The sequence below is a fragment of the Ambystoma mexicanum genome, chromosome 7p (assembly GCF_040938575.1).
Source record: "Ambystoma mexicanum isolate Mex_15411 chromosome 7p, UKY_AmexF1_1, whole genome shotgun sequence".
In the NCBI taxonomy this organism is placed as follows: Eukaryota; Metazoa; Chordata; class Amphibia; order Caudata; family Ambystomatidae; genus Ambystoma; species Ambystoma mexicanum.
Genome location: NC_090939.1, coordinates 597,503,747 through 597,520,897, shown reverse-complemented (window position 1 = coordinate 597,520,897; position 17,151 = coordinate 597,503,747).

The window sequence follows — 17,151 nt, the reverse complement described above, 5'->3', positions numbered from 1 at the left end:
CATTTAATCACTTCACAGCTGCCAGCCAGTCTCGTAAGATGGTAGAATATGTTAGAATAAAACAGCTAAAGGCTTGAATTATGCTCATCCTACGGCCCCCCTTCGCAAAACCCTTTAGAACGTGTCGGCTCCCAGGACACGAATAGTACCTCATAGATAGCAAAGCTTGGAATGTGGCTCTTCCCCCGTGTGCAGCTTGCTTCCAAGAACAGAACCACCGTGTTCTGTTCAACAACTAAAAGATGCCTCTGCACTTTCTAATTGCACATTGTTACTAGAATAGACATCGAAAGTGTCATAATCGTCATACTCGTCAGATATGTCCATCGTCATCCCGAGTTCAAAGGAACTTAATAAAGAGGGGCGTTAAACATGACATTGCTGATTGTATGATATGCATTTTGTATATATGTAACTGGTGTATGTAATTCGCGCTCTTGCGTCCCTCGAGGTCTAGGAAACTCACGTGACGGGGCGTGAGATCAGAATTGGCCAATTGATACTATTTTTGCTTGCAATAAACCCTAGCATTGGGAATTTGAACCTCGTGTCTGGCGCATCTATTCGTGTATGGTTATTGCCTTGTTTCCATAGCAGGAGGGACCCCTAGGGGCCCCTTTCACCTTCCGTTGACTCTGACACTGACTCAGCCCTTGCTAACCATCACCTCTCCATCTCCAACACCCTTGACACCCTTGCCCCTGCCATGAGGATCCGCATGAAGTCTGCTTAAAAGTGCAAACGTTGGTATGATCCTGAACCAGCCTCTCTGAAACGCAAGTGCAAAGCTGCGGATCAGAAGTGGTTGGCTTCTAGCATATCCTCTGACAAACTGGCCTGTTTCATACTCCAAAGGCAATACCAACTCTCCATCCACTCCAAGACACGGGCCCATATCCAAGCTTGCATCTCTGGGGCTACAAACAACATGGCTGAACTTTTCAAAATCTGTAAGGAACTTGCCAATCCTACTGCAGTCTCCACTTCTCATCTTCCTTCCCAGGCCCTCTGCTCAGCTTTGGCCTACCATTTTATTTTGTTTGTTTGTTTATTTATTTGTATAGCACGCCAGACCCAGGGATAAAAGGGCGCTTAGGTAAGTGGTTACAGGATACAGTTTATACAATTAGATATGTTTTACAATTTATACAATGTATACAATTTGAATGGTTTATACACATTATGGTACAGGACAGTACATTAGAAGTGACATCCCGTCCTGTCTCTCCTCTTCCCCCTCCCTCCTCTGCCTGCACCAAGGCCTACCTTGGCCCCCCTCTCTTCTTCCCCCTACTCTCATCCTTCGCACCCATAGCACCGGCTGAGTTCTGTAACCACTCTTTTGCCCCTGGCTCCTTCCCATTATCCCTCAAGGTCTCCCTTGTGTACTCTCTCCTAAAAAAGCCATCTGCTGACCCTTCCTGCCGGCTACCTACCATCCTAATGCACTTCCCCCTTCTTGGGCAATCGCTTGGAGCGGTTGGTCATCGACCAACTAATCCACTACACTGAATCTGTTGGTTGTCTCCACGACCATCAGTCTTGCTTCAGAAACTGCTCTCTTGAACACCTGTGAGGACTTGCTCTCCAACCTCGACTCCAACTCTCTTTCCATTCTGATCCTCCTCGATCTATCCTCTGCCTTTGACACGGTCAATCACTCCACCCTCAGAAATCATCTCTGTGATACCCTTGGCCTCACTGACCAGGCACTGGATTGGTTGACCTCTTTTCTTTCAAATCAACCCTCCCAAGTGCAACTGGGCCCTTTCCTCTCCTCTACCTCACTCTCTACTTGCAGCATCCCTCAGGGCTCTATCCTCTCGCCGTCATTTTTCAACATTTACCCTGCCCCTTGTGCCCACTTGATCTCCACCTTCTTTTCTCATTTCCAGTGCTATGCTGATGAAACACAGCTCTCCTTTAAGCTTCCCCCTCTTCCTCCTCTTGTTCTTCTCTCATTCCCGACTGTCTGACTGCTATTCAGGCATGGTATGCTTCTGGTGATCTCTGCCTTAATGCCAATAAGACTGAGATCCTTCTCATTGGGACCCTTGCACCCTCCTTCCCTCCTAATCCCTGGCTGCCCTCCCTGGGCCCTCTCCCCTCACCCTCATGTGAGGCCAAAAACGTGGGTGTCATCCTCGACTCCTCTCTGTCTTTCATACCTCACATCACTGACCTTACCAAGAAGGGCACTTTGAGCTTCACCTCCTCCGAGGCATATTCCCTTTCCTCACCTTCCCCCAGAAACTCAATGTCTCAAGAGCTCTGGTTGTCTCTAGGCTGAATTACTGCAACAGCCTGTTCCTTAACGTTCCTCTTTCCACCCCACGCCCTCTTCAACTAATCCAGAATAGGACTGCAAGACTTATCCTTGGCCTCAAGCCCAGGGACCTCATCTCTCCAGTCCTGGCTGCCAGTGGTTGCAAGGATCAAATTCAAGACCATCTGCATCATCCACAAGGCTTTCTGTGGCCTGGGACCTCGCTACTTCCAACTCTCTCTCCCTAAATACCTCCCTGCTAGAGTCCTTCAGTCCTCTAGCTCCGACTCTCTGCAGGTCAGACGTTTCTCCAACCAGAGAGTGGGGTGTAGATCTCTTTCTTTGGCAGAGGTCAGCCTCTGGACTGGCCTCCCTGTCCCTGCCCCTCCCCGACTTGAACCGGATCTCCTTAACTTCTGAAAGCTTCTCAGGGCCTTCCTTTTCTCCTCCTCCTTCCCTCTCCACCTCCCTTGCTAGCTTCCACCTGATGCTGCGACTGGTTGCCTGTGTCCCTTATGAGGTTTACCGGGGCCAGGTGTTATGCTCACCTTGTTTCTGCAGGGGCGTCTGGAGCCTCGATACAGGGTGCTTGGATGTATGCTGCTCAGTCCTCACTCCTCCCAGACTCGCTTTCATGGCACGAATCCTATGCAAGGGAACAGGAATAAGAGTGTAGCGGGGTCTCTCTCAGCCTCTTCTCCCGGTAACTTCCCCCTTCCTCCTTTTCCCCGTTGACTGCTGCTCACCTGACAGTATTAGTAGGTTGGCTCTCCATCCTGCTCTTCGATAGGGGCGCAATGTCCATGCTTGTCCTTTTTCTGAGTCCAGTTACTTCACTGACTCGGAGATGATAGCCAGACCCAGTCCAGCTGTGGCACTGGTGTGTTGAATGTTGCAGTTCTTGTTGTGCTTGTATCACAACCTTCGTGCCGCCTTAAATCTCTGCGTTTTTCCTCTGTCTTTAGTTCACTCTCTGTTTTCTTGCCTTTTCACAGATTCGGCCGTGTTGGTGATGAGATGCCGTGGATCGCACTGCTGCGGCAATGCAGATGTAAGTATCTCCCTTATGCTGTGAATAATGCTGTGCGCGAATGGATTTGCGCTGTTTTTAAATTGCTTGATTTGATTGATAATTGTCTTTACTTTCCCTTCTGCAGATTTTCCGTTTGCATGGAAAAGGCGGTAAAACTGCTGAGGTAAGTATGCCAGCGCTGCTTTCCCTGCGCTGTATCGTGGTGTTACGCTTACTTCAATGCTTAATGTTTCTTTCTCTTCTTCTCTCCGCAGGTTGCTGTTCGCGCTGATGCAGTGCTGTAAGTATCCAGGTTTGTATGTTCGCGCTGCTCTTGATGCACAATGCGGCCCTCGATTCCTTACTCACGATGGTTCGTCGCCGGATGGTTGTTTGGGATGCTGTGGACTCGGTAGCAGATCGAGGATGCTGAAGACTTGATGCAGGTAAGCCCTGTGCTCTAACGATGTTTCTTCCCACAGGTCACGGTGAGTATCACGCTGCTGCTGCAGAATGACGCAAAGGAAGGCTCCAGGTGTAGGGTGTGGCTTATATAGGAAGCCACACCCAAACACCTCTAAACACTAGAGCGCATGAATAGAAACCCAGGAACTAGTGAATCTGCCATGTTAGGATAACAGGAAGTCATTCATTCATTAGTCCAACCATGAGCTTGGTGTCAAAGGCGCCAAGACAGTGTCCATACTCCCTTTCTTTGCTACTTGATGATCTCTCCTGGTCCGGCACTACTCGCGGCCTTCCTATGTGATGGTTCCATAGTAGAAGAATGTGAGCAGCATGCTAGTGAATGCACTGGTTGTGACGAAGTTGGCCTAGTGGTTGTGACACCAGGCCCCCCCTCGACCAGTCTTCCCCCACCCATTTTATCAGCACTTGCCTACAGGCACCCTTCCCTACTAGCCTACTGAGTCTGGTCCACTCCCGTCCTGGCATTAGTTGACCCGCACCCCTGATTCCCCAGGCACGTGACCTCCTTGGCTGCCCTTACCACTTGCCCAGCCCCTGGGCCCCCTTCCTTCTGCACTTCTTCCTCACCTCCTCTCCCTATCCCATCCCTTCACCGCAATCAGCCTTCTCCCGCTGCACTTCTAGGTAGTGCACTTGCACGATCTGAATATCACAAGGCCTAGTAGGACCGTTATTGTTATTTTCTCCTCTGTCCCCCACTCCCTCCTCTATTAACTTGTCGCGCATGGAAACACTTTTTGCTGCATAGGTGCCATGCAAATGCTCAATAAATAGAATAAAATAAAAATTAACCGTATGAATAATCTCCTGCAAGCAGTCCACACACCTACCAAATACAACACCCACACATGACTACCAAAGCACCCACTCTAAAATCATACAGCAAAATACATACCACCTCCAAGAACTATATCAATCAAAACATACTGAATTCCAACCCCCAAGGCACACAAAACAACCTATATAGACTGACTCTCTCTCTCTCTCTCTCTCTCTCTCTCTCTCTCTCACACACACACACACACACACACACACACACACACACACACACACACACATGAAACTAGTGTATAAAGTGATCTAAACTCATGCTAAATGGCACCTACTGTCCGCATATTGTAACCTAGTCCCTCAACAACGCTGCGAAGCGAGATGATTCAACATTGCTCAATTGCTTCTAGTTGTACATAGAGATTAAGCTAGCACCTGCCACCTTAGCCTCTATACTGAATTTCGAGTCTAGCAAACTTGCACTGCCTAACTGTATTTGTTTGCACATGCCCTCCTAGCCTCATAGTGAAATTCGAACTTAGGTGAACCTTACTGACTGCGCTACTGATACATGCCAGTTTTTAGCCTAGTGTGATCTACTGATTTTAGATGAACTTGCACTGCCTAACTGTATCCGTTTGCACATGCCCTCCTAGGCTCATAGTGAAATTCAATCTTAGGTGAACCTAACTGCGCTATTTGATACATGCCAGTTTTTAGCCCAGTGTGATCTATTGATTTTAGATGAACTTGCACTGCCTAACTGTATCTGTTTGCACATACCCTCCTAGCCTCATAGTGAAATTTGAATCTAGGTAAACTGGCACTGCTTAACTGTATCTGTTTGCACATGCCCTCCTAGCATCATAGTGAAATTCGAATTTAGTTGAACCATATTGCGCTATTGATAAATGCAGTTTTAGCCTAGTGTGATCTAGTGACTTTAGGTGAACCTGCACTGTTTAACTGCATCTGTTTGTACATGCCTCAATAGCCTCCTAGGGCAAACTCTGAATCTAGGTGAACCTCAGCCCCATTGCATCTATCTGCACAGGTTATTCATTGCCACCACAGAGGATCCTGAACTTAGGTGCACCTAACACCATGAGTAAAAACCCAAACACTCAGTCCCTCCTATTTACGATTGCGCTCCTCACCACTATGGCAGCCGCCTCCTCAAATGCTAACCCACCCTCGGACAGAAACAATAGACTTCGAGCAAGACTACCCCGTATCTACGAACCTAAAAGAAATAACATTACTATTGGACTCCACCCCATCCCATACCACTTAGCTAAGTGTGTACAAGTAACCAAAAAATAAATTCTTAACCCGGTGCCCATCCAATCTTACACAAAGAAGCACCTCAATCAAGGCAAACAATTAAACCCCCACAGAGCCGTAACCTTAAAAGCTCCTTGACACTAACTGGGTCCCTCAACGCGAGATCCATGGTAGCCCATGCCTCAGAAATTTCTGACATTCTAAGCAATGGCAGTTGGGACCTACTCGCCATCACAGAGACTTGGCTCCATGAGGCGGCAGGTCCTACTCTGATGTTAGCTGTACCTGACAGCTACCATATACTCAGAGTAGATAGACCTAAAACTAAAGGTGGTGGCCTAGCCATTATCTCCAAAAATACCCTACCTATCAGACTGGCTAACTCACCTCCCTGCTCATCTCGTGAAATTCTCACAGCCAAACTGCAGCTGTCCAATAACCGCACACTGACCATCCACCTGATCTATAGGCCTCCAGGACCATTAGGAACTTTCGAGGAGGACCTCACCATCCTCATAGCGAACAATACGCAAAATCACTCCCAAACCCTACTGATGGGCGACTTTAACATTGGATTTAATGACCCAGACAACAAGCATGCCCACTCTATAGCCGCTCTACTCAACGACCACGGGCTTACCCAAACAATCCTTTCACCTACCCACATCAAGGGCAGAACCCTCGACTGGGTATCTGAACTCAACTGTAAGATTACCATTACCAACATTGTCCCTCAACCCTGGACAAACCACTGCTTAATCAACTTCAACGCCTCACTCGATCTCCTCACCCCTAAAACTATCAATATGATACCCCCCTACACACCAGAAGTAAAAAAGACATCTCTGCTGAAAAACTCATCCCACTTCTCCTCCCTGCCATTAATGGCCTGGAGAATAACACTGATCCAGACACATTAGTGAACACCTTTAACCAAGCCATGACCAAGGCACTAGACACCATTGCCACTATAAAACTGCGTAAATGTAAGCAAGAAAGGCACCTGAACGCCTGGTTCACCCCCCAACTAAATGAACTCAGAAAACAGAAAAGGAAATTACAAGCTACTTGGCGTAAATCGCCCACCGATAACAATAAAGCTAAATTAACCCAACTATCTAAACACTATAAGAAAGAAATTATCAACACAAAGAAAAACCTATTCAATGACAGAATCATGAAGGCCCAATCTAGTGCAAAGGAACTCTTCTCTATCCTTTGTGAAATGGAAAACCCAATACAACCAACTGACACTGTCCCAAAGGATAAGACATGGTGTACTAATATACAGAGCGCCCTATCAAACAAAATCTCCTCCCTCCAACTCAAAATAACAACAAAAAAAGATTCCCTGCCCATCGATAACCACCTACCACCACTGCCCACTGAGCACAATACTATTCCACCATTTAGCTTTAAGACAATCTCAATTATTGACACTGAAAAGGCCATTCTCTCCTTGAAACCTTCCAACTGCAAGGGTGACAGTTGCCCAGCGCAAATAATAAAGGACGCGGCCAGAGACCTAGCCCCGTTTATCTCAAAGCTAATCAATTCCTCCTTTAAATCAAATACGGTACCGACCAACTTGAAAGAATCCTGGGTCCTCCCCCTACTGAAAAAACAAACCCTCGACCCTTCAATACCTACCAATTACAGACCCATTACAACTGTACCCTTCTTACTTAAAATTATTGATAGAGTAGCTTATCTACAAATTCAAGACTACCTAGAAACTAATCATCTGTTAGGCTCACTACAATCAGAATTCCACCCCATCCATGGCACTGAAACAGCCCTGCTAGACCTCAAGACTAAAATTGAGGAGCTAAAGGACAATGGCAAAACTGCCCTGCTATTACTGCTGGACTTGTCAGCAGCCTTTGACTTGGTGGACCACGCAGTTTTATGCAGCCACATAAGACTCGCTGCCAATTTCACAGGAGAAGCCATTGCCTGGTTTCAATCCTTTTTAGCCAATCGGATGATGAGAGTTTTCTCTACCTCCTCTTGTGCTGATCCCATCCAAATCTCTTGCGGAGTCCCACGGGGATCCTGCGTCTCACCCACGATGTATAACATCTTCACTAAGCCACTATTTGACAAGTTGGACAGTCTGGGTGTCATCTACACTAATTATGCAGATGACACCCAGATCCTCATACCCCTTTTGGGCAACTATGAAGAGGACTTGGCTCTGGTGAACAAAATATACACCCTCATTCAGTCATGGATGGCAACCCATGGCCTCTGCCTGAATGACGATAAGACTGAGATCCTACTCCTCGGATCTAACCCTAACTTAAAAAAATTAACTCACAACTACACATCTTTTAACATTGACAATAACATCATTAAGGTTATGCCGGAGGTAAAAACGTTAGGATTCTACCTGGACTCCTCTCTTTACCTAAAAAAGCAAGTTAACTCTCTCTCCTCCACCACCGCCTACACCTGCAAATTAATCCGAGCTGCCAGACCATTCCTGTCCAATGCCAGCTGCATTACCCTGGCCAATGCGCTCAACATGTCCAGACTAGATTACTGCAATGCCCTGTATTCAGGAGCCAACAAGTATGTCACTGACAAACTCCAAAGATTGCAAAATAATGCTCTTAGAGCAGCTCTGAACATCCCTCATAGAGAGCACATCTCTAAATTCAGGAAAGAGGCCCACTGGCTAAAAATAAAAGACAGACTCCTCCTCAAAACTATATCCCTCACCTCTAAATGTCTCAACACTCTATCACCTCCCCACCTATCGGAGAAAATTACTAGGAAACTCACCGCCCGACCATTGAGATCTGCCAACACCTTCCCTCTTGACATTCCCAGATTCAAACTTACCACGGCTGGAGGAACCAGCTTCCCAGTCAAAGCTGCACAAGCATGGAACACACTGCCTACTGACCTTAGATGCCCCCTACCATACGACAGATTCAGAATCAATGCTCTCAAATGGCTTCGCTCCAATGAGCTATAACTTCTTCTCTCCCTGACATTCACAGTCTAAATGCCTGTGGCTCACTTATCTTCACACTCATAAGTGCAACCGTAGGCTCTTTAACTAATGACTACCCACCTCATTTACTGTATACACTTTATAACAACTGACTATACTGTATCTTGTACTGCATCTCACAATGTAACGTAATTTATGTATGTACCAATTTGTAACACTGTAACTAAGCTTCGAGTATTCTTGTATTGCTGCGCCCGGCTGCCCAAGGGTTTGGTGCGCATTTTCAAATAAATAAACAAACAAACAAACAAACACACACACAACCCCTTCCCTCCCGGTTCATGAAATCAACATTACATATTAGTTTTGTCTTGAAATAAAATACGTGCTTCTTTAAAACACATCATCGCTAACATTGCTCTCAAATCCTATTGGTGTGAAGAGGAGCAAGATAACCATCTAACCTCAGGGAAAAAAGAGTAAAAATGCTTTCCTCCTTTGGTAAATTGATGACCGAATATAGGCAAAATCATTACTGAACTGATGAGTTGCCTGTCAAACACTGCAGCAAGATCGTCTTGCATGGGTTGGCACTCATGACTGACTCTACTGTTCGATATGGGTCTTTCCACTGACTTATCCCCATGTGTCCTGGCTGTTGGCTGGCGACTGTCCTGTTGTTGTCAACCCACCCTGCTGGTAATTACACCAGAGATTATGCAGAAATGTCATGCAATCTGAGTGGAGCAGTTTGTGGGCCTGGCCAGCATCAGTGGGCAGGATTATTGCCTTGCATCTCATTGCTTTTCATGAAAATTGATGTATAGTCCTGCCCTGCTATCCTGCACCATCAGCTTTGTGAAAAACAATGAGCCAGCACAGGATGCAAAGACCCTGTACAGTGCACACTGTTGTTGATTGTTATGTTACTATGACTGACTGACAGTTAAAATAATAAAGTTGCTAAATCACCACAACATAATCAAGCCGGCCTTAAAAATAAGTGCCGGTGTTCAGAAATAAGTGCTGGTGCTGTGCCCTAGCAAGTCACCCTACAAATTAAGCACTGCCGGGCCAATCCATGGGTGGACTTACTTAGATTAAGGATAATCAACAATTTAGATTTTTAAGTGCAGGTTGGTGGTACGGCCAGCTTTGTTAGGGATGTGACCCGATGGAAGAAATGTTAGAGTGTAAACAGAGAGAGTGAGGGACAGAGACAGGTTAGAGGCCAGGGACATTTTTAATACAAAGGCAGATGAAAGGTAGGTTAAGAGGATAACTTGAAGGCAAGGAGGTAGGCTTTCAATGTGGCTTCAAACAAATCAGTGTGAACTGTTTCTCAGATATCCAAGGGAAGACAATTCCATGCAAGGGGAGGAGAAGAGCGGAAGCGAGAGGAAGCCCAGGGAGGGCGAGGTGCCACAAGGGTAGTTGAGAACGCAGATCAGAGATTACAAGAAGGATTGTAGAGTACGATAGAGAAGGATAGATACCGTAGTGCCTTTTCATGGATAGATATGTGTGATCCAGGAAAATAAATTTAAATCTGGCCCTGTTTTGCATCATCAGACATTCAGCCTAGTGACAGTAAGAGGAAGTAGGTGTGAAGTGAGGGAGTTCCAAGAGTCCTGTGTGAGGAGTCAGGAATGAAACTCAGACACAATTTGGTCATGTTTTTGGTTAAAGACTTTTATTGAAAACAAAAGGGTTAGGAAAAGGCATCTCTGACCCTCCTATTTTCCTATCTAAAACCAAAAACTAAGGATCTGTCTGTGTCAGGATGTCAAAATCAAAACCTTCTTTGTGTCCAAAAGTTCTATTCTGACCCTCACACTATAACTAAACTATAAGGTGAAAAAGAAATGTCTTTAAACTTAGGTGATTGCAAAAGAGTTCATAAAGGAAAAATAAACAGCTTCAACATAAATGTTCTCCAAGGGTGAAAAGCCTTGGCTCCAGAGGGTGGTTCCCTCCCCCTGGAATTCTCCTGAATACAAATGTTCTTTGGTCTAACAGTTCTTTGTATCGTTCTTGCCCCACAACAGTACTGTTATTCACAAAGTTGCTTAGCTTTGTAGTTCCACTTCTTTCAAAAAGTTAATTATTGTCTGGAAAACACAGTTGAATATCTTCTTCTTGTAGACTTGCAACTGCCTGGTATGCTCCTCTGCAAGGACTTCTTGTTCACTTGTGTAGACTTACAACTGCCTGGTATACTCCCCTGCCAGGACTTCTCATTCACTTGTGTAGACTTGTAAATGCCTGATTTACTCTCCTGCCAGGACTTCTTATCATTACACGTTGTTCCTCTTTTTCTTCTACAGTTGTGCATACATTTTGGAATATTAAATCTCATTGATACATCATTTGATTTGTCTTCCCACATATTTGTTATGTCATACAATCATATCATATAATATCATATCTTGTTAGGGGTCTTATTTGCCATATGCATTTTTGTTTCTCATTCAGTCTCTTTACTTTCTCTCCTTCTGTGGCTTTAATTATCACAGTTCGTATTTGGCCAAAATGCCCTGGGGTCCCCATAGTTTTTGAGCGGACTCACCGGCTCTTGTTGGCGTTCCCGGCATTGATCGCGCTGAAGCGCCATATGTGCACCACCTGCTTTCACCTCTGAACTGCTCTTGCTTCGCTCCAGTGTCTCCCACACCTTTGCCTCAGCACGCCTGTCTCATTAAAAGGATCCCAGTAAGTAAAACGTTGTTTTATGTGGTTGCCGCATGTCCAGGAGTTCTCCACTGTCTCCTGGCATGTCTGCAGTGTGACTGGCAGCGTTTCTCTTTTCTCCTTCTGGTGAGCCGTTCGGCTCTGCCACACCAGTTCATGCTTCCAGGCTTCACGAGCCTTTGCGGATGAAACAGACATCTTCTTCCTTGCAAGCAGCAGCAGCTGACCCCATGACTTGGTCTCTGTTATTTAAATCTCCTGCATACAGATGCCCTTTAAAAACAACTAGACCGCTCATTGAGATGGGGCTCCTTTCATTTTGCATTGCTATTTCCCTCCTCCTCGTCCCAGTATTTGGGTGATGGTGGGAAAAGGAGTTTGTTATTGTTGTTGAGTGACGTTAATTACTTGAAAGATCACTTTGAACAGTTCCAAATGATATATCAGTTCTATATGGTGAATAATTAAAACTGGAAAAGATTGTCTTAGGTCTTCCACATTTAAGACCAGGGATGGAAGTCTGATCTACACAGCTTTGGAAAAGGGTTTCTCTAGATTCCCTAAAAAGGGGTGTAGATGTATGGCTGTAGGCCATAAGGGAACTTGGTATAAAGGGGTCATCTTCATGGCAAATGGGGATACCATGTCTCATCCAATGAAGCCATGACATCTCCCCGGAGGCTGTCTCCTCCCATGTGATCCTCCCACATAAAGCCACCTTCCAGGGACAGGATCAGGTAGCGCCTGCTGTCCCCTGACCACATGGGAGGATATTACTGCTGGGGAATTAGTAATGACGCCATTGGATTTATCACACCGGGCAGAGAAGTTAATGATCTTGTCAGAGGACCAAAAGCATAGTTGTCGAGACCTAAGAGGATGCTGGCACAGAAGTCCTGTTTAGAGAAGACAAGATGGTTAAGAGATGCTTAGCGGTGTTGAAAGGAAAGAGGTGCCCGATTTTCCTAATATTTAGGAGCTTGAGGCAAACCGCAGTTGCAGTTTTGGAAATAAAAGTAGAGAAGGTGTCAGAAGAGTCCTAGGTGACTCTGAAATTTCTACTTGAAGAGGAGTGGCGGAGAGTGTCAGGTGGGAACTGAGTAGGCAGGGGAGGAGATATGAGAGAGTATTTGGAAGGGAAGAAGAGCACCTCTGTTTTGGTAGAGTTTAACATCAGAGAGTGTAAAGCCATCAAATATTTAATGGCAGAGAGACAGTTTGAAATTTTGCTAGAGAGATCGGAGGAGAGCAGGAAAAGAGAAGAAAGATTTGGGTGTTGTCCACGAAGAGTGGGTACAAGAACCAAAAGGAGGAGAAAAGTGCCCCAAGAGCAGAGGTGTAGAGTGTAAAGAGGAGGGGACCCAAAACAGAGCCTTGTGGAACACCAACAGTTTGATTAGAGCAGTGAGTTCAGAGGTGTTGTTGCTCCACGAGACAGAGAACTGGCAAAGTGCAAGGTAGGATTTAATCCAGGCAAGGGCTTGATTGTGAATCCCAAGAAGAGAGAGAGTGCTAAGGAGAGTGTACTCAAAGGCAGTGGACAGGTGAAGGAGAATTAGGATAGAGGCTAGGTTGGAGTGCTTAGCAGAGGTGATGAAGTTGGAGGCATTCATGAGAGTAGTTTCCATGGAGTTACAGAAGACCATGCAAATTGCAATGGTGCGTGGTATACATCACATTAACATAGCATACGATATCAATATACCATCCAAGAGAAAGCTAAAGACTCTATGCAGCTTTTATGCAGCTCACATCTCTGATGATTAGTATCTCTTTGTGAAACTAGCCTCTCAATTGGAGTGAAAGATGAATTGAATGTACCAAAGGAAGGCATAATAGATATTTAGCCTATTGGTCTAAGAAGAAGGGGTTATGTCCACAGTGCAATGTAGCTTTGTGCAACCTGCAGACAACATATCCAGTGCCTGGTAAGATACTGAGGCATGTGTGCTTGTCATGCTGGTGTCACGACCCTCGCCCAAAACCCCTCTGGCAAACCCATTGGCCAGGTGGAGTCAGGACTCGGGTCTCTAGAGCCTGGCATCCTCTTCAAAAGCCCTCATGGGGCCAGTCCTGGCCCCTATGGCGCCAGGCTCATACACCATGAACAACAATGTGCTTGGGAACTACTTTATTGTATTGTCAGCCAACATGGAGGCATCCACATAGCTTGGTTCCCTAAGAACCAAGCTATGCGGTCTAGTGTTTTGGGTGTGGCAGGCCTGGAACTACTTTCCCTGGTAATACTTTACCTGGGCTATATAAACCACACCCTGACTGCAGAACATGCTTTGTGTTACTTTGCAGCTTGCAACGTGATGCTCACCGTGTCCAGCTATTCCCTCGAACCTCGGAGAAGCAGAACCTGCAAGGAGACAAAAGGAACATCATTACCAGCAGCATCTTACCTGCAGTCTTCATCTTTAAACACTCGCAGCTACTGAGAACAGCTTCCTCGAATCTGCACGCCTCCCGGACAGAACGACCTCAAAGAGGAAGATAGAGGCAACATTCAAGAAAGCTGTAGAGACATTTACAAATTACGAACTGCCCAAAAGGCTTACCTGGCTGGTCGCCTCTCAGCTGGCACCACTCCGGACATTCCACTCGCGCTGAAGAACACTGCGACCTACAAGGAAGGAAAACACAGGTTAGCAAAGGCAAGACTTTGCAGCGCTGCGCATAGCGCTTACCGCATCATAGCGCTCTTAATGCGCTATCATTTACCAGCGAGGCTCAACCAAGCCACTTCGCCGCGCTGAAGCTCCGCATACCTAAGGGAGAATAAAGAGACATTTTAAACAAAGAAAAGCATGCAGGATAGCAACAAAACTAAAGAACAGCAATAAGACCTACCTGAACAATATCAAACGGGCCGGCGTCAGTGAAGTAACTGGACCGCACTCGCACATGAAAGACAGCGTGCCCCTGCAAAGAAGGCAGGATGGAGAACACGCCTAATTCTACCACAAGGTGAGGAGAGGGTGCCAGAGGGACTGAAAGCATATGGGGGTGGAGGGAGGATACTTACCCCAGTCGGTCAGTCTTGAACACAGTCCTCCTGTATTTTCAGGCAGAACCTTCCCCGGAGACCACATCAGGGCAAAGCTGAGAAGCATACCAGCGAGTAACCCGGCTGAGTGGCATCCCTGTGGATACCAGGTGAGCATAACAGCTGGGCTCTGTAGTCACCTCCTAACATCATCATTCTCTGTTTTGATTCTGACCACATGTAACTTATCAGCACTGGCCCCTATGCTTCATTTTCCCCTTATTTCTTTCTGGACACCATGGAGCAGTGAGATAGTTTCTGTATGCAGGTTACTGAGGACCGAGTACACATATAAAAGCCACAAATGATTGTGAGCTTTCATGCACGTGGAGGGCACTGAATGTTGGGTGATCACTCATGGACTTTACAACTGTCCTACAGTCTCCTCAAATGTTTGAGACTGACTCCACCTCGGGCCCATAAGCAAGGATCAGCCTTCCTAGACCAAGGCTTGACACTTACCAGTTCAAAAGAAGACCTGTTATCATATTGACCAGTTCCCCTTGACTACAAAAAATGAAATCTCCCCTCACGTAAGCATATAACATACAGTTCTAATTTCTGAAAATCTCCATTTGTGTGTGTGATGCTTGTTCTCACGTTGACACGTTAATGCCAAGAGGATATGTATTTATTTACTTATTTGCATTATGGTTAACAGGTAACATTTAGCAACATTTAGCACAAAAAACACAATACACTTACATAACAGTTACATTGTCAATAGATATATACTAGTGTGAGCACAGAATATTTGTCAAAAACAGTTATGCCGCAACACTGCCATGCAACTAATCTTGATATGTAATTTGCAGAGTACCTTGTGTACTATTGTGAAAATCCCATTTTTATGGAATCAGATTTAGAGATTTATATGTTAACATCAACCTTAATGTGTGTCCTCCCATACATGCTAAACATATATATGTAAGTAACTCCTCATGGATTGTTACACTTAGTATGTTTATTAGTACATTAAATCAATCCTAAACCGACATGTGTTTTGAACAAATGGGTCTTTTTCAAGGCTTAGTACATAACGTATATTGACGATGTTCAAGATTCAATCCAAGAATATTCCAATGTAGCGCACCATGCCATTCAAAATAAAAATCCTTAATAAAGTAACTGTAGCAATCAGTGGATCAAATACCCCAAGTTGATAATATAGAAAAGACATGTTCTCATTAGAATAGAAATGTGTGTTAACATAAGAGGATAAAACACTGATTTAAGGGATGGGGGAGAGAAGATAAAAGAAAAAATGATCATTAGTGTATTTTGGTATACATTGTGTTATATAAATCTAGTGTTAGATGCTAAATTAAAGTAATCCCATTCTTCTTAACCATTTATTAGCTAATTAATGAGTTCTTCACATTCATCTGTGTGTTATCACTATATTTGGGAAGATTGTACTCCTTCTTTTTCATCTGTGCAAAGCATCCTCAAATTGTGTATCTTCAGTAAGTATTGATCTTAAATTGCTTATTTGCAATTTCAATACCCAGTAATGAACCATCAAAATTTCTGAGAGGTGCAATCTCACCCATTTGTATAACATATTCCAACATATTATTTTACTTCAAATGGCTGCTGCCGGGTAATGTCCTATTTTATTGTTTGGTGGTGTAATACCCTTCACATCATTCTGAAACTTAAACAAAGTATACATGCCTTTGTGCGTCTTACAAATCAGTTTGCCTAAAAGATGTTTCCCCCGGCATAGACACACTAGTAATCAATAGCCCGGGCCCCTTACAATTGTGCCTGCCTCATCTATACCAAGTAATATTGTTTTAAAGAGGGGCTGCGCTACCTCCATGTCGAGGCTTGCTCGAGAGACGCATACCCCCGCCCAGCTGCCCATCGGACACTACAGGCCCCATGACAAGTGCTGATCGCTTTCTTTCTTCTAGCAGAGCTTTGAAAGTCGGGCGATTTATAAGTCATGGCTCATTTAAGAGGTCATTGTTCTGGACAAGATGTTTTTCCCTGTTAAGTACTGCAAAGAAGCATCTTTATTCTGAAAGTGCACACAAAGCACTAATTCGCTGCCTATATCTAAGCCCTCCTCCAGGGCGATTACACAATTTCACACAAAACCGTTTTAAACTTATGACATTATTTTCAGATGTTCATATTTATCACAACAAAAAGCGTTTCTTTCTGGTAGAATGTAATATTTTTATCACATCATATATGAAGCCTGCATTTTTCAATCATTGAAACACATACAAGTAAATTTTTCACACATTACCTTTTGTTTTGAATCTTTAAGTCTAGAAAGTACATTTTCAAACCCCAAAGGCCGTTTTGTTGCCTTTTGCTGAAAGGCATTCTGGTATTTGAAGTCTCCCATCAGGATGGGTTAATAATGCCTCAATTGTGCACTTTTTGACTAACATATTTCTATACAGATTTATATATTTGTGTGCAGTGGTGGAAATGGAAAAAATGTGGTGGGGGATCCCACAATTGCCGGGGTGGGGGAGGAGTTGGGGGGGCAGAGGAGGTGTGGTCTAGAGGGGGCGGGGTTGGTAGTGGCCATCGATCAGATAAATACTTTTTTTTAAAAAAAGAAAAATAAGTGCCCACAACGGTAACATTGCCTTTTACCGCCG